The sequence below is a fragment of the Pogoniulus pusillus genome, chromosome 18 (genome assembly GCF_015220805.1).
Source record: "Pogoniulus pusillus isolate bPogPus1 chromosome 18, bPogPus1.pri, whole genome shotgun sequence".
Lineage (NCBI taxonomy): Eukaryota > Metazoa > Chordata > Aves > Piciformes > Lybiidae > Pogoniulus > Pogoniulus pusillus.
Window position 1 is genome coordinate 1,759,861 of NC_087281.1, and position 24,292 is coordinate 1,784,152.

Consider the following 24,292-nt stretch of genomic DNA (forward strand, 5'->3'; position numbering starts at 1 on the left):
GAATGGGCTGCCCGGGGAGGTGGTGGAGTCGCCGTCCCTGGGGCACTTCAAGGCAGGACTGGATGTGGCACTTGGTGCCATGGTCTAGCCTTGAGCCCTGTGGTAAAGGGTTGGACTTGATGATCTGTGAGGTCTCTTCCAACCCTGATGATACTGTGTGATACTGTGATACTGTGAGATGTGAACATTCTAGGGACAGGCCATAGAATGGCAACAATGGATAAATCAGTATCATTTCACTGGAGCATCAGGAGCTTTATGTCTGGAAGCACAGCTTGGACCTTTCCCTTGCTGCCTCTGCTGCTTCAGCTGTGCCCACTGCTATCTTCCCCCGCTGCTGTTTTGGCTGCTGCCACTTGACCCTTTCCCCATCTTCGTTAAGGTTATTCTATTTCTCTAGTAGTTTATTTTTCCTTATACTGTTCTATTTGAACTATAAGAAATACAATTTCATTTTCCCCTGACCTTCCAAAAAAAAGGAAAAATCCATGTTGTGGTAAGTTTTTTCTACCAGGGGAAGGATCCACCCTACCCCAGGACAAAGCACTACTTCAAAACTGTGACTGATTTCCTCTACTAAAAGTGTTAAGTAACTTCATTTCATATTGAAATGGACAAAGCTTTAAGAAGATGACAGTTTTTCCATCACCCCAGAGAAAAAACAGTGTGCTTGAATTCCCTGCAAATACATACACCTGAATAATCTTCTGGAAGGTAAATATACCTATGTAAACACTGTTCTCCAGGGAACTGAAACCTGGCAACAACCAAACACAAGATTCCAGTTTTTTAAAACCAGGCTGCTGGCAATTATCATTTTCAGTAAATCTGAGTATTTTTGCAGACTTGAACAAAAGTTAAAACTGAAGAGACATATTCGTGTGCTAATCTTACTGTCATCCACCCTTTTGTGCTGTGCATTAGTTAAGCCACCTGACTCAACACATTACTAGCAGGCGAGAAATCAGCAAATCAACTAACTTGATCTGAACATGCACAGCCAGCAAAACTTTACTGAACAGAACCAACTGCCACCAAAGCATCAACCTCTGATCAAGTGAGGAGCAAGAACACTGCTACCTACAGGGTTTTTAATGCAATGAAAGGTAGTTGCCATTCGCCATATTTTAGCTAATGTTATGCCATATCTAATCTTAAAACATTCTGAGCCTATTCTTCAAGAAAATGTAAAGCTCTTCAAACACAAAATACCTTTGTTAAAAGCATTTTTATACTATGACAATATGTCTTTACCAGACATAGAGATGTACAATCTTTCCAGATCTTTTATCATAGAATCAAAGAATCAACCAGGTTAGAAGAGACCTCCAAAATCATCAAGTCCAACCTAGCACCCAGCCCTAAACAGTCAACCAGACCATGGCACTAAGTGCCCCAGCCAGGCTTTGCTTCAACACCTCCAGGGACAGTGACTCCACCACCTCCCTGGGCAGCCCATTCCAATGCCAATCACTCTCTCTGACAACAACTTCCTCCTAACATCCAGCCTAGACCTCCCCTGGCACAACTTGAGACTGTGTCCCCTTGTTCTGTTGCTGGTTGCCTGGGAGAGGAGGCCAACCCCAACCTGGCTACAATGTCCCTTCAGGCAGCTGCAGACAGCAATGAGGCCAGTCCTGAGCCTCCTCCTCTGCAGGCTGCACACCCCCAGCTCCCTCAGCCTCTCCTCTTGGCTGCTCTCAGCCACTCTGTCCCCAGCCTGTAGTGCTGCTTGGGGTTGTTGTGGCCAAAGTGCAGAACTCTGCACTTGGCCTTGTTAAATGTCATCCCGTTGGCCTCTGCCCACCTATCCAGCCTGTCCAGGTCCCTCTGCAGGGCTCTCCTACCTTCCAACAGATCAACACCTGCTACTCACTTGCCAAAAACTAGCATTACCTGTTCTACTGCCCGAGTTTGTACTTCAATAAACAGAGAACTGCACTAACTCCTTTCAACCAGAACATTTTCAGTGAGAAGAATCAAACTGTAGATGGCATGCCTAATATGTGAGCAGCAGTAACAATTTCATTTACACTACTACTCTTACCTCTGTACAAGTAATCAGAGTACAACAGCCCAGACTGGGCATTTCAATCGTCCCTTTTGATCTTACACACAATACCAAGAGGTATTTTCTTAAAAAGTCTGAAGGAACTGCTTTTTTCCTGGGAAGCAGACCTTTATGAACAGTCTCATGAAAGGCCATAAGTAAATCAGAGAGTTCTTGAAAATGGTGTTTTTATTTTTCCCCTAACACACTTCAGACAATTGACTCCAAACATCCACTTCCCAACTCGAACATTTCTTAAAACTTGGTTTAAACTTGAAAACCAAAAAGTGAACACACTTACAGCATGCTTTGGTGTACTTCACCAAAGAAGGAACCACGACTTCACAGTATCATCAGGGTTGGAAGAGACCTCACAGATCATCAAGTCCAACCCTTTACCACAGAGCTCAAGGCCAGACCATGGCACCAAGTGCCACGTCCAGTCCTGCCTTGAACAGCTCCAGGGACGGCGACTCCACCACCTCCCCGGGCAGCCCATTCCAGTGTCCAATGACTCTCTCAGGGAAGAACTTTCTCCTCACCTCCAGCCTAAATCTCCCCTGGTGTAGTTTGAGGCTGTGTCCTCTTGTTCTGCTGCTGGCCACCTGAGAGAAGAGAGCAACCTCCTCCTGGCCACAACCACCCTTCAGGTAGTTGTAGACAGCAATAAGGTCTGCCCTGAGCCTCCTCTTCTCCAGGCTAACCAATCCCAGCTCCCTCAGCCTCTCCTCATAGGGCTGTGCTCAAGGCCTCTCACTTCATGGTGAACTTTAGAGAAGTCTGCTTAATAAGCTTAATAAGCATTCAGCTTTACTAAATACATCTTCTCCACAGACACGACTTGGAGGTGATGGTGCTATGCTTTACTTTGATTTTACAAGGAGTTTAAGAAAGGAAAATCCAACATGATATGCATAGTCAGCATAACAAAAACACATATTAAGCAACATATTTAAGGTAATTGGTAAGTTTTCACATGACTGTGACTATTACTCCTGAAACATGAGGATTTTTTCCTCTTCCTTACTTAGTCCCTTATTTCCTTACTAAGCTTCCCAGTACTCTTTCAGTCATCTGTTACAGCCGCTAAAATCCAGCAACAAAATGGTAGGATATTCCACCTTTCATGGAGACAAACCTGGTCTTTAATTGCCAAAAATAAAAGGAAATACTCTATTAAGAGAACTGCTGTCTGAGATCCCCCACTATCAGAAACATCACTCTTCCTGTGGGAAAAACCCATGCCTGAGAAGTACTCATCTGTGCACATCCAATGGATCAGTTTTACCGCCGCAAAACAATTCTTTCTGACAACTTCCTAAATTCAACCAGTCAGCTAAGCTGGCATCTTTACATTAAAAGACCTATGCCACATGAAATAAGGTATTAACTGACAGCAGAAGATGATACTGTCCAGCAGCAGAGGAGGAATGAGACAATTCGCCTCCAGGTTTCACAGATATCTCCTGACAGCAAAGACATGGCAAGACTCCAAAACTCTGGGTTTACTCCAGGCATTGGAAAGTAATGTCTGCTAGAGCAAAATGTGCTGGTGCCCATTTCCCTTGTCCCAAACTCTCTCCAAACTGTCTTTCCTCCATACTCCATTTTTTACCTATGGAAGATATAATTCTTTATCCCCTCAGTTTTTCAGTCAGTTCTAGTTCCCACCCAATACTGTCTTACACATCCAAACTGTCAAGGATGGCTACACCACCAGACTTTCTTCCACCCAAATACACACGGAGATTCTAGAAGGAAGAAAAGCAACTGCTCACAACACAGGAAAGGGAGTCCACTGTCTCAAGTACACTCCACAGAAACTGGCATTTGTAATCACACATTCTTCTCAGGTTGGAGTCAAGCATGCCACAAGACATGGCATATCCATGCCCACCACAAGATTGCTCAGGAAGAGAAAGTGAATAGCAGTGAAGCACAGAAATGTCCACGAAGACCATCCTGCTGTATGTGCTCAAATGCAAATATGTGATCTGTCAACTGAGTTTAAGCAGGCTGCTAGACAAAAATGATCAAAGCACTCACTTTAGAGACCTCTCAGAGCAAATATTTTCTAAAATACTAACACTCCTTTCCTTATGTTCATTCTTGAAAGCTTTTTCAATGTTTTAGTTTAAACTTTCAATACAGCTCAGCCTATTGAACTAGACTTGGCATGAGAAGTTTCAGGCAATTCTACAAAGTTACATACAAAAGAGGCCATTCAGTATACTACTTAATATGACCTTGATCATAACTTTTATCAGAGCAACTTAAAACATGATGTGACAGCACAGCACATCCTAGAGGTTACAGCTGCAGCTTTACATTGCATAATTCCCATCTTGAATCTTGAAAAACACATCCAGGATCTGGATGACTAAAATAGAGTTTCCAATTATGCACTCCAAATACTAGCATCATATGAAAAGTATATTCTTTCCAGCACCACAGCATTTCATAACAGATGAACAATAACCTCATATTTGCTAGCCTGCCTATAACAAAATCCACACCACAAAACATCCCAAAACCCACAAACAAGCCTCCCCGCTCTCTAACTCTCAAAAAACTCACCACACAGGGTATTGAACCAGCTTACACTATTGCTTCAAATAGTAACTGCCCAGAAATACATTCCTCCCGAGCAGATGAACCATTGCTCATTAAATCAAAGCCATGCACATCTAATAGCATATGGCTGAGGCTAAAGCAGTAGAAAGGAAATAAAATTTTAACACCTGCTAGGTCAAATGAAAGTAGCAAAGTTCCATTTTCTTCCTCCATTTAACACTCAAGACTTGTTTTCATAACCTCTGAGCACAAAGGCAGCCAAAATCTGAAACAGCCTTCCAAGCTTGTATTTTCTGCTAGCCGCTGTCCCTTTCCATCTAATTCTTCCCTTTCACACACCTGTTCCCACACACTGGCTGAAGGGGGAAACAATTACATTTCAAAATCATCAAAAGGAAAAGGCACAGAAAAAGGATAAAGAAAAAACATAGAGGCAAACAGTCATCTCCTGCAACTATACCTGCAGAGCACCTGGTAAGAGCTTGACTGCTTTTCATTGCATTGTGCTATGGAGAAAAAAAAACCAGAACCACCAACCGCTAAACATACAGAAAAACTCACAGAACAGAAACACAGAGGAGCTTTCCTGGGTCCTCCACCTAGACTTTTAAAAACTCATTTCAACATGGATTTCTTACAGAAAATAGAACTGGACTTAGCACACCATAAAGTACTCTTGCAAGTGCCAAGAAGCACGTTAGGTGAAGTTTATACCGCTCTATACACACTCTGCGATAGAACTCGATATACAACCAGCAGCACTAGCTATAACCAATATTCAAAACAGCTTGGATGCATGCTTAATACATTTCAGCTTGCCAGGAAAAGCTCACACAAGTAAATTCTCTTAGTTTCCCTCATTAATGTCACAAGTATTGAATGAAAAGACCTTGGTTTGTATATCGTTTTGGCTTGGAAAGGTGGCAGCAATTATGGGCTTTAGCTGTCATGCTCCCTCTAAAATTAATGAAAAAGAAATCAGCAGTGCAACTCTGAACCACAGCTGTGCCCCTCCAATGAGGGCATAAATACTGGGGGCTTCTCACTCCACTTGGGACCTGGGAATGACTAGATGTCCTATTTAAAAGTATTCCCTCGGGACAAATACCAGGATATGTATTTACTAATGATAAACTCAAAAGAGCACTTCACAAATTCAGTCAATAAAAGAAAAGCAGAAGCTAAACTAAGAATAGTAATGATGCAGTAAACAATGATGAAAGCTGTGAAATGTTACATGTGTCCTACTGTGGCCAGCAGGACAAGGGAGGTTATTATGCCCCTGTACTCAGCACTGGTCAGGCCACACCTTGAGTGCTGTGTCCAGTTCTGGGCTCCTCAAGTCAAGAGATGTTGAGGTGCTGGAAGGTGTCCAGAGAAGGGCAACAAAGCTGGGGAGGAGCCTGGAGCAGAGCCCTGTGAGGAGAGGCTGAGGGAGCTGGGGGTGTGCAGCCTGCAGAAGAGGAGGCTCAGGGCAGAGCTCATTGCTTTCGACAGCTACCAGAAGGGAGGCTGTAGCCAGGTGGGGGTTGGTCTCTTCTGCCAGGCAACCAGCAACAGAACAAGGGGACACAGTCTCAAGTTGTGCCGGGGGAGGTCTAGGCTGGATGTTAGGAGGAAGTTGTTGGCAGAGAGAGTGATTGGCATTGGAATGGGCTGCCCAGGGAGGTGGTGGAGTTGCTGTGCCTGGAGGTGTTCAAGAAAAGCCTGGATGGGGCACTTAGTGCCGTGGTCTAGTTGATTGTTTAGGGCTGGGTGCTAGGTCGGTCTGGATGATCTTGGAGGTCTCTTCCAAGCTGGCTGATTCTATGACTACACTATGACTCTTTGGAAGGACTAGAAAATAAAATGTATGCTACAAATAAAATGACTAAAATCAACGCCAGACTCCAAGGAAACAGAAGAGGACAAAAATATGTACACGTATGTATTTTAGTAAGTTTCACGAGTACCAATTCAGAAAAAAGCCCACACCATTCTGTCCTAACTACAGGGCTTCTGAAGAAAGAGAATGGAAAATAAGAAGCAGAGCACGCTTAAAACAAAACAATGTTGCCCAGTAGCGAGTGAGCAATGCAGAACTCGTATGAAAGTTTAAATAAGTTAGGAAATTCAAAAATATACCAAGTGTCTTCACTGCAGTTTACACTATAAACACCAGCAAGACCTTTTGCACTGGATACTGCATGGAGAATCTCCTACCATAACTCAAGAAAAAGCTCTTTCTGAAAGTTTATCATGTAGGTATCAGTATGGGGGAGCAGAAAAATAAGGTGAAAGCAGTCAGCACTATATACTTGGTTACAAGGGGAGATCCAAAAGGCAGTAAAAGGAAACCCATTTTGGTATAACACAGACAATACTGCCAAGCTGCAAATGTGACTTTAGCAACTGCAGAGTATAAACATCAGTGTAAGCACTGTCATTGGAAAGAGACCATACAAGCTCCTAAGGGTATCATACAGAGAGAAATGGTAACAAGCCAGAATGCCCTCTCCTCTTTCCTTGCTGAGCATTTGCTCTGCATTTTTTTCCCCCAATTCTCTTTTGTACTGCATATAACCTGACAATTCATTTACATCAGAGTGTTCAAAGAAAACGGAACATTAATCATGCATTGTATGGAGAGCAATTTGTTACTACTGGCAGGTTTTTTTCCATCTTACCACTAGTTGCAACTCGTTTTTCTAAGAAGCTATTATATTCTTTTGCTTTTAAGGTTGGTTTGTTTCTAATCTGAGATTTTGGAAAGATTAATGTCAACACACAAACTGAAGTCTATACAGGCATTTAATCAGCAAAGAGAACAATGAAAGCAAGGCTAATCTTAACCGAATGGAAGATGCAAAGGACTATCGGTGACCTGTAAAAAATTACTCCTCTTCTCCATGACAGAAGCAAACAAATGCATTAGCTGAAATCACAACACCCCACTCACCCTAGAAAGAATTACAGATCTTGAGAAAGACTTAAAAGAAGTCATTCTGACACAAGAAAATTCATGACTCCAAAGAAGACTGCAAATCCCAAATTAGAAACAAAAGCACAACAGAAATCAGAAACCACCACTCCAAAATGGCAGGACTGCTGCAGCACTTTTCCTCCCTTTTAATGGTAAGAAGAGTAAGTAATCTTAACAATGCATGCTGAAAAGTGATGTCACCACTGTCTTCTCACTCCCAGGTGAAATAGATACCCAATACTTCTCATACCAGCTCTGTCTTAGTAAACCAAACCAACTTACTAATCAAGCAAAAACTACACATACACATTTCCCCTTTTCTTCCATGATTAGCTTTCTTCCAGGTTACTGATCTTGAATAGAGCACTGAAGAATCAACTGAACATGAGAATGTGATGAATGATGAATCATCAGAATGAAAGTGGTGACAGCCTGGAATGGGTTGCCCAGTGAGGTGGTTAAGGCTCCAGCCCTGAAGGTGAATGATGAATCATCAGAACGAGAGTGGTAGAGCCTGGAACAGGTTGCCCAGGGAGGTGGTTGAGGCCCCATCCCTGGAGGTGTTTAAGGCCAGGCTGGCTGAGGCTGTGGGCAGCCTGCTCTAGGGTGGGGTGTCCCTGGGCATGGCAGGGGGGTTGAAACTGGCTGATCCTTGTGGTGCCTCTCAACCCTGACTGATTCTGTGATTAACAGAAAGGAAGTAATAGGGAGATCTTCCCAAAGACTCTCCTGCTTGCACCACTGAACTACCAAATTAATTTCAAACTTTCAATAACTTCTACAGTTTTCCAGAAATTAAAAACATCATAAGCAAAACATCATGAAGAAAAAAAAATCACCACAAAAAAATCTCCACACACAACCCACAAAACAAACAAACAAACAACCCACTTAGGTCCCACAGTTACTTTGAAGTAACCTGGGTGGATACAACCTCTTTTTGTGTCAAATCAGCATACACATTCCACTTTCAGCTCCACTGAAGACCTGTACTTGGTCTTTTCTAACTGAATCAGTGCCTCTGAATGCTCGGTCAGAGGGCAATAAAGCACAGAAGCACACCAGTGAACACTGAACCAGCTAATTCTGAGCATCTATATACATCCCACCTTGCCTGCCTGTGGTAAAATCAGAATCTTTAGGAAAATGTGATCCCTCTTAAAAGAAAGTGTAAAAGTCTGTTTAGCATATTCACTTGAACCTGCTGCAGGCTCAGAAAATTAACCCATGTTTATAAATGCTAATTCACATTTCACTGTTGGTTTCTTTTTTCCTGTCACCTGTTATGGTTTTCCTATGACTGGAACATACTATAAATATGTATTTATGTACACACACAGAGGAAATCTATTCTACATTTTCAATAGAAATAGAAATAATCCGAACTGGTGAATCACATTCAAGACCTTGTCAATCATTCATTTCATTTTGTTACAAATCTGTGTTTTAAACACAGGAGTAAACAGAAATAGCATGTGGTAAACTTCCCACCAACTGTCAGAGTCAGGCTCAACTGTTCACCAGACAACTACTTAATAGCTCTACTTAATAGCTTCTGGTATAAAGAGTATTACCTCTTAATAAATGGCCCTAAAATTATTTAGCAAATAATCAGGATTGGTTAATAGGTTCTGCATGGCAGAATGAAGTTAAAGCTGATCTAGGGTAGGTAGAGATCTAGGGTAGGGTGTCCCTGTCCATGGCAGGGGCGTTGGAACTAGATGATCCTCGTGGTCCCTTCCAACCCTGGCTGATTCCATGACTCTAAATCAAGAGCAAGAAATTATGTACTTGCTAGAAAGATTCTTCCCGGTAGAACATAAACTAGGCCACATTTTGTCTTTGGGATCATGCAATCAAAGGAGTCATTTTAGTACAGACAATACTTTTGACTTCATTTAAGAAGAGAAACTGTATCAATCAAGTACTTGAAAGAATATCCTCACTAGGTTGTTTCAAATGACACACAAGGTTTTTCCACTAAGTATTCCTATTCTCTTCACCTTAAAGACAGTGACAAAATCCAGTGTTATTTACTTTTCATTTTACCTGAATAATGGTCAATTCTCAAAGCACCCAAAAGAGGCCAGAAGTGTTGCAGTAAGGACGTCCTCTTAAGTGCCCAATAAAAGTACACCTTTCCAAATGAAGTTATTTGCTATTATATCTACGAACAGATGGCATCTTTTACTAAGCCCCCTAAATAATGTTTTGTCTTTATGTGATGGTTTGGGTGTTTCCTGTGCCCATACACACTCAAGTAAAATCACCCAGACTAGACTCAGCCACTCTGGAAAACTGAATGAAGCTTTATATTTCCAGCTTAGCACAAGATACAAGCAGGTATTTACAACCTATACAGCTACAGACAGAAATAGACAAGTTAAAAGGTAATAGAGAAACACAGCAGCCCTCCCAGAAACCAGAGTCCCCAGGAGGAGCTCCCAACCACCCTTCCACCTTCTTTCCACCCCTCTACCTTATCCCAGAGTTTGCCTTACACTCAAGGTGAATTTGAAGGGTCAGTCAGGGGGGTTAGGAAGCAGAAGGATTAGTCACACAGACAGCAGGTTAGGTTAGGGAGAAAAGTGTAGCCCCAAAGACAGAGAGAGACTTTCTTATCTATGCTCATGTTCTTGTTTTTGTACATCTCAGCAAGCCTATGAGTGCAGCAGACATCACCATTGTTTCCTCTTCACAACCTATAGTCTAATTCTTCTCACCAAAATATTCCAGCTAGCTTCAAACTAGCACACTTTAATATAGAGCTTCCCACATATACAGGGTTCAAACTTGTAAATTCAGTTCCTGATTACCACATAGGAAGAACCCCAGCACTTGGTACTTCCAAAAATACGAGATTAAGATGATTTGCTAAAATGCATCAGCACCAATAATTCTGAAAATTGCTCTGCCTCTGTCAAAAATTATGGTATGTACCATTAGAAGAAGAATCATACTTTCAGCAGGATTTCAAGACCAGTTATATCATTCCTGGCCTTGCTTCTCAAATCAGAGTAATGCTACAAACAGATTTAAAATATACAGGCATGTGTCTTTTAAAATCTCCAATCACATTAGGGTTAAATCTGACCTAAGGAGAAATCCACGAAGGCACTGATACATTTAAATTAATTACATATATTAGGTTCTACTTTACAAACAGGAGCAAATGTCAAGCTAACAAAGGAATAGATTTTTCCAAAAGAAATCAAGTTGAAGCACCAAGGTCAATTCAAAGACAAAACAACAGACAGGCGACTGTAACAAACACCAAACAAAGCAAACAAACTAAAATGCAAACAAATTACTGCACAGCACTATCTAGTTCTTAAATAAAGGAGGACTGAAGTGACATCCATCTGAACTAAACAGTCCAAGCAAAATACCCTGCAATTCCTGTGCTCTCCTCAATGTCGAAATGGGTGGATAAATTTAAAGCCTGCTCTCTCAGGAGTTGCTTTATAGGCAATTTTCCCCCAGTATCAAGGTCTGCAATTTCCATTTGGCTGCCAGTTTGCGATTAAATTCATCACCTTTATTATAAAAATGTGCTGCACTCCACGGCCTGCTGCACAAGAATCCTAAGGAAGGCATTTTTCACTGCTAACAGCAGCATCATTCCCAGGCAGCCATCACATCCATTCAGACATTAGCATCTCCAACGCAATGCAAGCATCTATCACTCACACGAAAAAGCCCTAACAGAGAGTATATCTTAGAGGAAAGTTCTGCACAGGTGGTACCTTTACTTCAACTTTTTCTGTGAAAGCATCATTATGTCCTATACTGCATTTCTAAAAACAAATACATTAACATTGAACTTTTGCACTTGCATTGGAAGATTTCTGAGAATCAGTCTCATAGTGACTACATCTTCACATACATTTTACACTCCTTACTAAAATACATGACATTGGCTTGAAAATGTTGTATTTTTTTAGTAAGCACTCTACAGGATTATTTCAATATACATTTTCTCTTCATATTAAGTCACTTACATCCCCTGCAACTTTGTTTTCAAATTTCACTTTAACACAACCTACTTTTCTTAGTCTTTGAGCAAGCTTGAGAGGCAGTCAGGAAAAAAAATAACCCAAATATTTACTGTCTCTCAATACAGAAGTCATAGGAAGGAACACAATTTAAACAAATTACACTTTATGTTAGAATCATAGAATCAGTCAGGGTTGGGACCACAAGGAGCAGCTAGTTCAAATCCCCCTGCCATGCCCAAGGACACTCTACCCTAGAGCAGGCTGCCCACAGCCTCAGCCAGCCTGGCCTTAAACACCTCCAGCCATGGGGCCTCAACCACCTCCCTGGGCAACCCAGTCCATGTTGTAATGTACTCCTCTGCTCAGAATCAAAAGAAATCTCCTACCTTCATTTTGATGCTTCTCATAAATGCTACCTGAGCTAAGGAGGATGCAATGCAGATTTTAACCTGCATTTAAGAATAAAAATATACTACTAGAAACACAGAGCAGCAAAGTGTTAACTAGCAACGTAAGTAAGAGCTAACTCAAGGCCACATACCAGATCTTGATGAAAGACGGGAGTTAAATACATACTGGTTTGTGGCTCACTGAATAAAAACCTTTAAATTACAGTAAAACAATGAATGAGAGCATGCAACCAGCAATTAATAACATTGAGCACTCAGCATTCTACTAAAAAAAGACAAGGATGTGCTTTTAGCATGGGAGATAGCCACAACAGTCACACTGGAAAGGTAATCATATTGTATTGGGAGAAAACCTAATTTATATGCTCAGTATGATTTAATTCCACATTGGCTTAAGCATTACTTAGTTCTTTCTACTAGTGCTGCCTTTCAAAAGGTGTGCTTTGCAGCATTTTGCTGAAATAGTTTATGATCAGAGAAGCAGTGGCTCATACAGTAAAGGAAGACACATCTCAAGGGTCGAACTAGTCCCATTTCACTTCACATGACCACATGAAGATAACACCACTGGAAACCGTAGCAATGTTGTTCTGATTGATTCTCACATGCCTTTTATTTAAAAAATGGGGAAAACTCATTGCATAATCTCTCAATGGCTGGAAATCTAAAAAAGAAATCACATGCACATCTCAGAAATTGTTAAACCTTGCACAAATGTTCCACCCCATATCGGATGTGCCACAAGAAATAAACCAGAAGGTACCACCTAGATTTCGATGCCCAGTATAAAAGGGACACATTGCACAGCATTAGGAGCAGTGTCAATTAGATAAATCATCTAAGGAATGACTTCACAAACATGAGCTCTGAAAAATCAAAGTTAAGCATACAAAGGCTCTTTAGCCTATTTGTCTATAAAATTATCTGGCATTTCACTCAAGACTGTCAAACGTTTGTCCATATTGCAGTACGCCACTAAAGCCTTTATTTCGGCAATAAAAATCTTGTCACACTGTTAATTAATTGATTTCCACTGCAATGCAGTACAGAAAGCTGATTTCAACATAACTTTATTGAAAACAATAGCTTGGTATTTGCAAGCTGAAGTGCCGACGATTTCACAGCCCAGTGCGTTGAACAATTGACACATCAAGTTCCGGGACTATTAGATGAAATTATCAACTAGATAAGATAATGCAGCATCAGTGTTTACCTCTTGCCATTACAGCAAAATCTGAGATTAGAGCTTTTCTAACTACGATAAGAGAAGGATTATAGTTTTGTCAAAAACTACAGAATTAAACAAAAAGTTGTTTATTATAAAGGAAAGAGCTTTGCATGACAACAGTTATCAGGAAAAAAGGCAACAACCAGCATTAAACCAAATCCATATGCACGTTTGCATGGTTCCTAAGTATATTTCTACACTATTTTAAGAACAATGGAATTTAAAACCCCCAAATATATATATTTTTTGCTGTCAAAATTTAAAATAGTTACATTATCACTGAAACTATACAGTTTTCTTTTTAATAGAAATGCTTGAAAGTAGAGTTTTGTCATTCTGATATGTCTAAGCTGCACAAAAATATTCTTCATTCATAAAGAGAACACTTCAGTTCATCACAAACTGATAAGAAAACATATTCCAGTAAGCCATACTGCTTTTCACTTAGGTCTATTAGCTTAGCAAACATAAAAATGTGTTGTCTGCTTCAAAGAGAACTCAGTCTCAGAGGTCTCATATCAAACACTTTTTCACACAATAGCAAAATACAAAGCCTTAAGAGTTAGATTAAAGGCGGGGGGGGGGGGGGGGGGGGGGGGGGGGGGGAATCTCTTCAGTGTTACTTGAGTGACTGCACAGTTTCACTGATGGTGCCACAAAATGAAATATGCCTGTTTGTAACTCTGTGTCAGAAATGGTATGGGCAAAGAAAGGCTCAGTGAGACAAGGACGTGGAAAAATAGTATAGAGTAAGGTGGAAAAAGATGGTACATGCTGAGAAAATCTTGATTAAACTGTGTAAATATTGACTGCAATATAAGGTATTTCTATCTCTTATCCTAAGACAATGTTCTGTTAAACAGACAATTCAAATCTGATGAAAAGCTGCTTCAGATCTCACACTACAACAGCTACTGACAGCTTTCTATCTGTGCTATTCTCCTTTCCTAAATCAAGTGCAGTGTATAATCCCATGTTCGACAGCTAATGCAAATTCTTATATTGCTTTTATAAACTGGAAACGTTTTTTAGCAGAAAGGTATTTCAGACTAAGTACTTCAAGAAAATGTACTCTGGTATTTCTGTTCCATGCAATTGGTTAATTAAATGGTTTTAACAATCAACATAGAATACCTTCTCTGTAGTTAAATATACAGCAACATATTCTTAAAAGGTACTATGTCCTTTGTGTTAGTTTCTTCTTGATTCATGAATATCAAGAGGTGCATAGTACTAGCGTCCACCTTTGTGCAATCAAGTTTCAATCATTAGCTCAACAGCCTCCAAATTATCCAAGTTTCACTACTGGCAATATCCATTCCATTGACGGAAAGAAAAGGAAAGAAAAGGAAAGAAAAGGAAAGAAAAGGAAAGAAAAGGAAAGAAAAGGAAAGAAAAGGAAAGAAAAGGAAAGAAAAGGAAAGAAAAGGAAAGAAAAGGAAAGAAAAGGAAAGAAAAGGAAAGAAAAGGAAAGAAAAGGAAAGAAAAGGAAAGAAAAGGAAAGAAAAGGAAAGAAAAGACCACATTTATAGTAGCAAAAGTTGTGTCTTGAGTAATTACATACTATGAGAAACTACTAATCCACAACTAGACAAGAAGAAAAGCTTCTTACATGTTTGCACTCTATTAGTACCTTGCTTTTACATCCAAAACTTAACACTGAGAGCAAACAATAAAAACCCGGAGACAGAAAGAGAGCACAACATCCTTCTGATTATTCAGGAATACATTTCAGTTATTAACACTTGCTCAAAACTTTCATCAGCCAAATTGCTTAACCAGAAGAGAAAGATGTACTAAAACTGTAGACTGATCTGTGTGGCAGTTTTTCTAACAACGTATCATTATGCTTTACCAGTTATGACTACTTTATGACATCTTAAAATGCTTCTCTTCAATACCGACTTCTGTATTGAATTCTGCTCGAGGCTGAGGAAGTCTGCACATATACTTCTTACCCTGCATATATAGATTTAGTTATCTACAGTAACTACACAGTTAGAAAAAAGTCTATACAGTATAAATAGCCCCCACAAAGTAAAGAACTTGGAACACTATTAAACTGTCTTCCACGTTCAATAATCCATGTTAAGTATTACATTCAATAATCTGATATAACAGCAAACAAAAACTATTCTAGCACAAACTATAGCAAATGGGACTAGAAAGATCTGTGCTCAAGACCAAAAAAAAACCACCTTAGTTATGCTATTACACAAATAGAAGTAAAATATATAGCTTATTTCTGATTTAATTCCCCCCAAAAATCACAACTATTTTCATTATTCTGAAGAAAAAAATGCCTCAAACATCACCTACACAAAAACATCACACACAAAACCAAACAAAAACCACAAACAGAAAACCTACCACGCCAAAGATTGAAAGCCACCACTAACTGAAGTAACTGGAAGCAACTCAAAGATGTGAGGATTAAGAAAGGTTAGTGCAAAACTTGAAGCAAAATTAAGGTGAGAATAAAAATCAATCTTCCTTTGAGTTAACTTATCCAGATTTTTATTGGCAGATAAGGTTGCTGAGCTTCCAAGCATCCAAGGCTCCAAAACGTAATTCACATTTATCAGCTGTAAAGCCTGATACAAGTCTTTTCAAATTAAGTACAAACCAGTTGTCCAGCTGTCATTTTAAGCTGGATTTAGCAACCTTCTTGAATTGTAGAAGGGACATGTTTCTTTTCTACTCAGCCAAGCAAGGGAGTGCAGCTCCTCCTCACTTAATTACCCAGCATATACCTAAATACCAACTGCCATCACTTAGCACTCCAGCATTAGTTCTAGTGGCTATCTACTGCAGCATCCATTTCTCTTCAATTCATCATCGTCACCTTTCTTGCTGACACTCTTCAGGGCTGCCTAGGTGATGAATTGCTCTGTTATTCATCCTATGTTAATCCGAGGCTGATGCAAGAATACCTTTCTGAAGACACTTAACAGTATTAAAAGTTGGCACTATCAAATGCCCTTAGCGTGCATTAAACCTCCCACTTGGAACCAACAAGATTCCTCAGGAATAGTCCCGAATAAAAAGCAGGTACTAAACCAACAGGCATTAGGTTTATGTACCCCACTACCTATTGACAGAACTTTGACACAATTCCTTGCTTCCTTGGAGTATACGCCCTAATTATTAGAAATTGGAAGTATTTTGATCCATACAGAATTTAACTTAAACTAATCATCTATTAAGCTGATGCAGACACATTTTCTTCTTCCAGATCTTCAAAATATTACTGCATTTCTTAAATGCCACAAGCCTCAAAAAAAAAACCCAAACAACATTAAAGTTTGTAAGATTTTTTTTGAGGAAGCCAGCTATACTTTTCAGTTTCTTTCAAGTTGGACTTGATCTTCGGATAATGCTTTCCCAAAGGATTATGTTAGTCTTGTCAGAAAATTTATGCACAGAAAAGTAACACAAAAGCAGGGTAAGAAATTTCAAAATGCAATAAGAAGATCTCTGTAAATATATTGCAACATCTAAATACACTTTCGTTCTAAAAGCAACTGCAGTCTCTCATTTTACATCTGAGAGATAACTAAAGTACTGTTCTTCTTCTCAAGGCGTTTTAACATACACATAATAATAAGTCTTCCTGACTGAAACTTCATTAGGCGTCCTGTCTGATCTCTACTACATCATCTGTGCCACCTTCTTCCGAAATATATTTACTAGTTGAGCACAAAGTTGAAGGAACTACGTGAAAAGCAGAAGCAAAAGAAGCAAAAGAATCCATACAAGGAGTCTTGCCTCAGGTTGATTCAGAAGCAGTATCAGATTTCCATAAAAGTCTCAAGAGATATAAAGCAGTAAATCCCTCGTAAACTGACCACACATGAGCCTCTCTGACTATGCTTATCTTTATAGCTGATATGATACTTAAGCAATTAAAAGAACTATCAATGACTTGGCTCTACTGTTATCAAACATTCACCCTTTTTCTCACTGTGCAGACAATCTTCACAGCAAAAACATCATAATTTAAACAGCTGAGCCTATTACAGCATTTTAACCTTCAACTTCAACACATAAAAACACACCATTACAGAACACGCTGTCAACAGATTATATATGTAGCATTGAGGCAGTTAGTTGGAAGCTGGGAGGGCTGATAACAGTCAGCAACTTTTTGAGAAAGCATCCCTGGTAATTTCTGATGTGCAGCTCATGTTCTTTCAAAAGGAGACAAACTGGAAGTAACTCAAAGCAGTATGCACAGATGAGCAACACTGCTCGAAGTAAATAGCAAGAGTCAGGGAATTTTTCCTTCTATTATGCTCCTTCCCACTCCTGCAAAAAAAAAATGAAGACATTCTACAGCAAACAGATGTTGATTTGGCTTGCTCTACATCTAAAAATTGAAAATTATGCATTAGCTGTTTATATAATTATTTGCAGGTTATTAGATTAAGCTGAATTAAGAAGAATATCAACAGATTTGCTACCGCTTTGAAGTCTGATAAATAAACGGAAGCATTACGCAACGTCAGCTGAACGCTTTAGTTGAGCTGCCACGTAATATACAAACCACAACAACAAATCTTTCTTAATGCTTATGCTAGACAGATCAGTTGCTTACATTTTAAGGTGCAGGCATATTCTATCTCCTAGACACTAATGAAGAAAATAACCGCAGTTGAGATAGGAAATTTTAACCAGGAAACAGTTAGGGGTTTCTAAATCAGTTCTTTCATTTGAATGAGATGTAACAATAAGGTTCATTATTTCAACAGATGAAGGACTTAAGGAATCTAGCAAAGTCTGGATTCTATCTGGTGTCAGCTAGTCCAAAAATAGTCACATATGTAAGATTTTCAAGGTAGTAGATGCACAATCGTTTGACATCAATTAGGCGTTTCATACTTTAAAGTCAATGTTTAAGCAAATGCACTTCTCTCCAAGGCCCTGCTCTACATTTTCTGTATCAAAACACCTCAGTCACTACACCAACACAACTACTCCATCATCACATAGGGCGAGTTTCATCATAGCTCTGAGTTGTCTTAAAAGCCAACCCCACACAAAATCAATCTAAAAGTCAAAAGTATTTTTAAAAACAAATCCCCTTACTTTCAGTGTTCTATTCAGCACCAAAAGCACTAACAAGGAAACTCAAACATATTGCTATTTCCCTTCAAGAGAATGATTTTTCCCAATGAACTGAGATTTACTATTTTGGTATGTAAAGTCTCAAACGTAAATTAATTGAAAATACATTTTGAACTTTTACTGTTTTAAATTATGACAGTAAAATAGAACACCTGCTATCCGGTACCACACTCATTTCAAGCACTAGCTTGTTACAGTAACTGCCAAGCAACCAAAAAGCTGCAGCTTCTAGTACCAGACACACAGCAAAGGTTTTAGTAGACTAACTGCCCAAATGGACGCACTTTTACTTGCACCATCTTGTTATTTTCAGATACCCAAGTACCCCTTCGCAGGTACCTTTCTACAGCAACAACAATGTGGAGTGTCAAGTGTACTAATGAGGCTGGATATTATTTCCCTTTAAAGTTGCCATAGTTGCTCTGCTCATTCAAGCATATATTGTCTCCAAATATCTAAGCTCTGCCATGAGAAAGCTAACTCCAGTTCGACCAAACATTTCCAAGAAAAACAACCAAAGAAACTCAAGCTTGGAAAAGAAATTAACTGTACTGCACAAGGTAACACAGGATATTTGTTCAAGTCAAAAACAGAAATAATGCTCAGCTTTCAGCAACCAAACCTTGTGTGTCACCAGAGCAAAAGGATCTAGTTCAGATTACTAACATTACACCTATAACCAGCTTCAGAATTCAAGCCACAGCTCCAACACCCTTCACAGACCTAGACCGTCCCACTACAAAGCCATATGCACATCTTAGGTGGTACTCCTACTGACATAAGTATTGCATTAAGCACAATGAGATTAAAAGGACTGGTAGTTTTACTATTGCTAGTAGTTTTTTTAGCATTGGTTTATTACATTCCAATAAAATATATATATTAAAAAAACCAACAGCAGATTTGCATTCTGATTAAGATGAATTTAAAAAAAAAAATCACGTTGCCCCAGAGAGAAATTGTGAGCTACATTTCAATGAAGATAAGGGTCAGTAAATAAGGGCATTACTTCACAGGTTTTCTGGCAAGGCACTTCCCCCATCATCTCTCTCCCGCTTCCTGACATTCCATAGAAGCAGCCCAATATAAATCAGTCTCCATGGCAGACTGCGGTCAGTCAGCCTAAGCTGTCAGGATGGCCTGGTAATTAACATTAACACAGGTCTGTCCTGTCGGTCTCAGAGCGCAGGCCAGATCAGCATCTAATAATACATCTAATCGATAGGTTATCTTTATTAGTATTCATTCTCCACTACGAGCATTTTAAGATCACAGAGAGCAATTAAATCCAACTGTACTTGCTTTTCTAATGAAGTCTACACAATTCCAACCATCGCAATTACCCCACTCCTGATTTAGCACGTTTTAAGCACTCAGATGAAGAAAGCTTTACTATAAAAAGGACTGAAACATGCAACATTACTGAACTACAAAAATAATGACATCCAGCCTTGCCTTCACACACACAGGGCTCAAAGACCAGTAACTTTTTGGACTTGACCCTTTCTCTTTTGGAGCATGTAGACTGGATTGCCATAATTAAGACATTCTAAGTGCTCTCTTAATACCTCTTAAGTCTTTCTCAATCGGTGGTTTGTTGTTTAATTGGTTTTCATTTGGTAGGCCTTTTTTTTACTTAACTATACGGCTAACCAACATGCCTTCAGTTTTCCCTTTGTGCTCTATGAAAGCAAGCATCGTGTCACTCCCTAAGCTAATCGGCGCCTGGTCAGTTGTTTCCAGCCATCGCAAGGGATTTTTATGTAACACTAATGACTTTGAAAGCGACAGTGTACCATTTCAGATGAGGAAAATGCAACCCAATTACAATCTTGAGAAACACCTAACGCTAACCAAAAATGGTTATGAAAAATCCAAACAGGTCTCTCCTGATTTTAAAGACAATTAAGACATCAGATCCTGCACGGAATTAATTTCTACTGTGGTTACTCTTACTTAGAAAGTCCTCTGATGCAAAATAGTTTCATAATCGATAAATAACAATAATTGATAAATAAATCTTTTCATCATTGATAAATAACAGCAAACAAACTGCTCTGGAAATACAAGCTTATAACTACTCCACTAAAACTTTTATTGGTCAATATTACACTCATCTTTTTAAAGTTACACATCAGGTGACTGGAATCCTATAAATGGTGCAGCTCCAAAAATAACTTCTTTTAAAGAAGAACAGAACTGCTGCAAGAGGGGAAAATAAAGCTTTTAATATCTATTTTTTTCCTCAACCAAAAAAAAACAAACCACCAAAACTTAAGTGCAATGCTTTTTTTTTTTTTTTTTTTTTGATGTTATTAGAGGCTAAGAGGAAATGTTCAAAGATAAAAAAACACAACCACAAAAGAGAACACCCAACCAATAAACAAAAACAAGCCACGCCTCAGAGCAACTCTCATGAAGTTTCTGGGCACAGAAATTCTAGAAGCTTTACACCCTTGTCATTATAATACAACTACACACCAGAAAAGCACCTCGGACTATTATGTTAAGATTTGGAGATGATTAAAGAAACAGATTCAGAACAGCACTGTTGATAAATACCAGACAAAAAGTACTCAATGCTCTTGCTGCATTCTGGTTTTTCACATTTTTACCTCAAAGTTCAAAAATGAATCAGACTCTCTGGCCAAGTATCCATCATAAGGCCTTTACCCTAGAAAAAACATTAATCTCTTAGCTTTTCATTAAGAAGCATGGCTTGCAATTAAACAATAGTGTTTTATTGCAAGATCTGATACAACTGAAAATCAGACATGCTAATGTGGCCAATGCCTCTTCATCAAATCTGACAAGTCAGCAAAACCCCAGCTAAGCACAGGCTCTATTTACATAATCACAAACAATAAGGTCATGTACAAAAGTAACTAAATAACTTCTCGGGGAGAACTTATTTACAACAGTTCTTTGGTCTGAACTCATGCAGACATTTTGGACAAGACACTGAAGGAGACTGACAGGAGAACTGCAGGTTTGGCCACTGGGCTTTGCAAGTTCACATGCCCTTCTCTAAACGGGCACGGTAAACAGAGAGCAGCACTCAAGAAAAATGCATCCTTCTTAATCCCTGCCTAGACGTTTTCACAGCTAGCTGTGCTGCAAATGCTGCTCAGAAAGAAGCAGCCTATTTGACATGAAACTAGATTTATCTCCGAAAGCCAGACGCGTGGCTGAATCTGCATTTAAAGGCAGATATTTTTTAAGTCAGCTTCAACACAAATGCAACAGAAAGGCAGAAGTATTTGAAACCTAATTTACAGAGGAGAATGAATTTATGGTAAGTTTTGAATACCTTTTTAAAAAAAGATTAGTTCAGATCACAGGTTTGATCTGTCCATGCTCCCAACGGGTACAACACTCTGACCACTTACAGGTTCAAGAAAGCAACAAGTAGAGAAAATCCCAGAATCAATCAGGTTGGAAGAGAGCTCCAAGATCATCTAGTCCAAACTATCACCCAGCCCTATCCAATCAACTTGAAACTCAGTTTATAATTTAAGCATATTTGTTCACAATCTGCTGAAAAAATATAACCAAACTACCTCACTACATTTAACAGCCCAGGGTGCAACTGCAGAGTTTGAAATGCCCAACTGCAATAAAGAAGGTACAACTTCATTCGTTTTCCACAAAGAAGACCATTAAAACATACGAGTCGTCAGAAAAAAAATGCAACCGAGGTTAGAATCACCAGAGTTAGTATCTGAGATGCTGAAGCACCAAAAAAAAAGTAATTCAGCTCACATTTGATGGTGCAAACAATGACAGGAAACGTGGCCTATTCCACATTCAGGAAGAGCCCTCTCTTCCCACAGGTTTGCACTGGGCTGATAAAAACAATCCAGCTTCCTAGTTATTATGATGTGCACTTTAAACATCCTTGCTAATCCACAAAAGCCTTATTTGTAAGAATTCGAAAGGACACATATGCAAAAAAAAAGCCTGTTACCTAAGCAAAACTGACTCACATTTTACTGTAGTTACTTAAAAAGTGTAAAAGTTTTCTTCCCTATATCTCACACATTCAAACTAAACTTCAAAAATCAAACGTTGCAATGCAGGTTACCAAGTTAAACACTAAGTGTTCGAAGAGCAGACACCAGGAGAGAATTCAGAAAGGATAACATGTACTTTTCATCTAAACTGACAGGTCCATTTCTATCTTGCTGCATACAATTACAGTAAGTAACCAAAACTCAAGCTCATTTGATCTTTTTTCATCATGAAAAATAATCAAACCCTAGCGTTTCTAGTAGAGAAAGCAATCCCACATTGTATTTGTTTGAATTCCTAGGACTGTGACTTTATTTCTTCAATTTGATGAGCACAGAATAAAAGACAAAGCTGATCATGATGTTACTGTTCTAAAGCATAAACAAAAGCTTCAGAAAAATGGTTGTACAGCTACTTTAAACAAAAATTACAACAAACCAACCACCTGCCTAAAGCACAAAACAAGCTGGAAGAAATAAACCAATCCCTGAAAGGGAGCCTACAAAGCGGGAAGGTGAACTTTATCTTTAGATTATATGTCTACATTATACAGACACCTGCCCCAACATCTAGCATTCTCAGATGTGCCATGAAACAACTGACGAAAACTACTAAATACTCCCCTTTTAAGTCAGCACTGTAAATCTTGCAGATCAGTCTCCTGTTGCTAAACCCTTCTGAACTATGCCAGCATAGCGTAACAGGTCAAGACACTTAACAAGGCGCCCCTTTGTTAAGCTGCGTAGGTGCTTTACAGACCAACAGTTGCTCCAACTTCTCAACCGCTCATCACTACTGTCTCTTCCCCCTATGCGACGCGGTGTGTAAATACACAGCGTAAGACCACGCAAGTATCGACAGCGGCACAAACCCACCCGCATTTCATCATTCCTGGGCTGGTTAATCTCCCTGCTCAGGTCAGGAATGGTGTTCAGGCGCCTGCCTCACGCCTCAGAAAAATAACTGCCGCCCCCTAGCGGCCAAGCGCTGAAGTCCTAAAGCAATTCGCTACATTTGCATGAAACCTTCCCCCCCCAACATTCCAAAAAGTTTTTTGCCTCCACAATACTTCCACTTAATTGCCAAAGTAAACAGGAAGAGCAGTGAAGCTTAAAGGGATAGCAGACTTCTTCCTGACACTACTTAGAAACACAGATTGCATTTTTCTTCTGAAAGAAAGAGTATGAAGAACAGTTCCAACGCAATCCTTGAAACGTATTCAGCAGGAGTCTCCAGAACTCTCAGTATGGAATCACCGAACAGATTCGAAGAGCTTTCGGTATTTAAAAAACATATCAAACGATAACAGGATTTCAGCCAGTCCTTTTCCAGTGTTCACTTCAAGCTGTGAAATGTTTTTCCTTTCTTTTGTTCTATGAGAAAAAAAAAAAGGGAAAAAAAAAACCACCACAAAACCAAACGAACCAAACAACAGGTTTCAGGCCGCCTCTGGACAAAAACATTGCGCTGAAGAAACTCGGGAGTTTAAAAATCCAACATCAAGCCTCCAAAAGGCTCCTTTGTGCCAAAAAAACAGTCTTCTCAGTCAGGTTTCTTCTCGACGTTTATTTGAAATCTAACTATCCCGAAGAAGTTGCTTGCTGCAGGGACCCAGAACACAAGTTTGAAATAGTTTTGCTTTCCACGTCCAAAATTATTCCGGTACAAATTCAAAGTTCTCGAAAATAAAATCTCCCATCGTGTCGCTTCCCACAGTCCATGTTTTAGTATTCCTTGGTTTATTTTAAGTTTGTGGGGTTTTTCCCCCCCCTCCTTTGGCGTTTCGTTCAGAAGACAGCATTTTTCTGATATGCTGGGTTTTTTTTTGTTGTACTACAGCCACTATCTCATTTTTACAGTCTTGGTAGAGGGCGGGGAGTTGTTCTACCAAATATAACCAACTCCTCTTTCATCTTCCGAGGTCAACAACTT

The 24,292-nt window shown here is 39.5% G+C and overlaps 1 protein-coding gene across 7 annotated transcripts in view; it reads right to left on the bottom strand.

Annotated features, from left to right (window-relative positions):
* Nucleotides 1–24,292, bottom strand: part of QKI (QKI, KH domain containing RNA binding) — a 196,610-nt gene that overhangs the window by 170,189 nt on the left and 2,129 nt on the right. Inside the window, exon 1 of one of the 7 annotated variants that reach the window (XM_064158239.1) lies at nucleotides 23,236–23,322. The exons of the other annotated variants lie outside the window; for them this stretch is intronic. The gene's annotated coding sequence lies outside the window, so the exon portion shown is untranslated. Of the gene's footprint in view, nucleotides 1–23,235; nucleotides 23,323–24,292 lie in introns of those variants that run through there. 7 annotated transcript variants of the gene reach the window in all.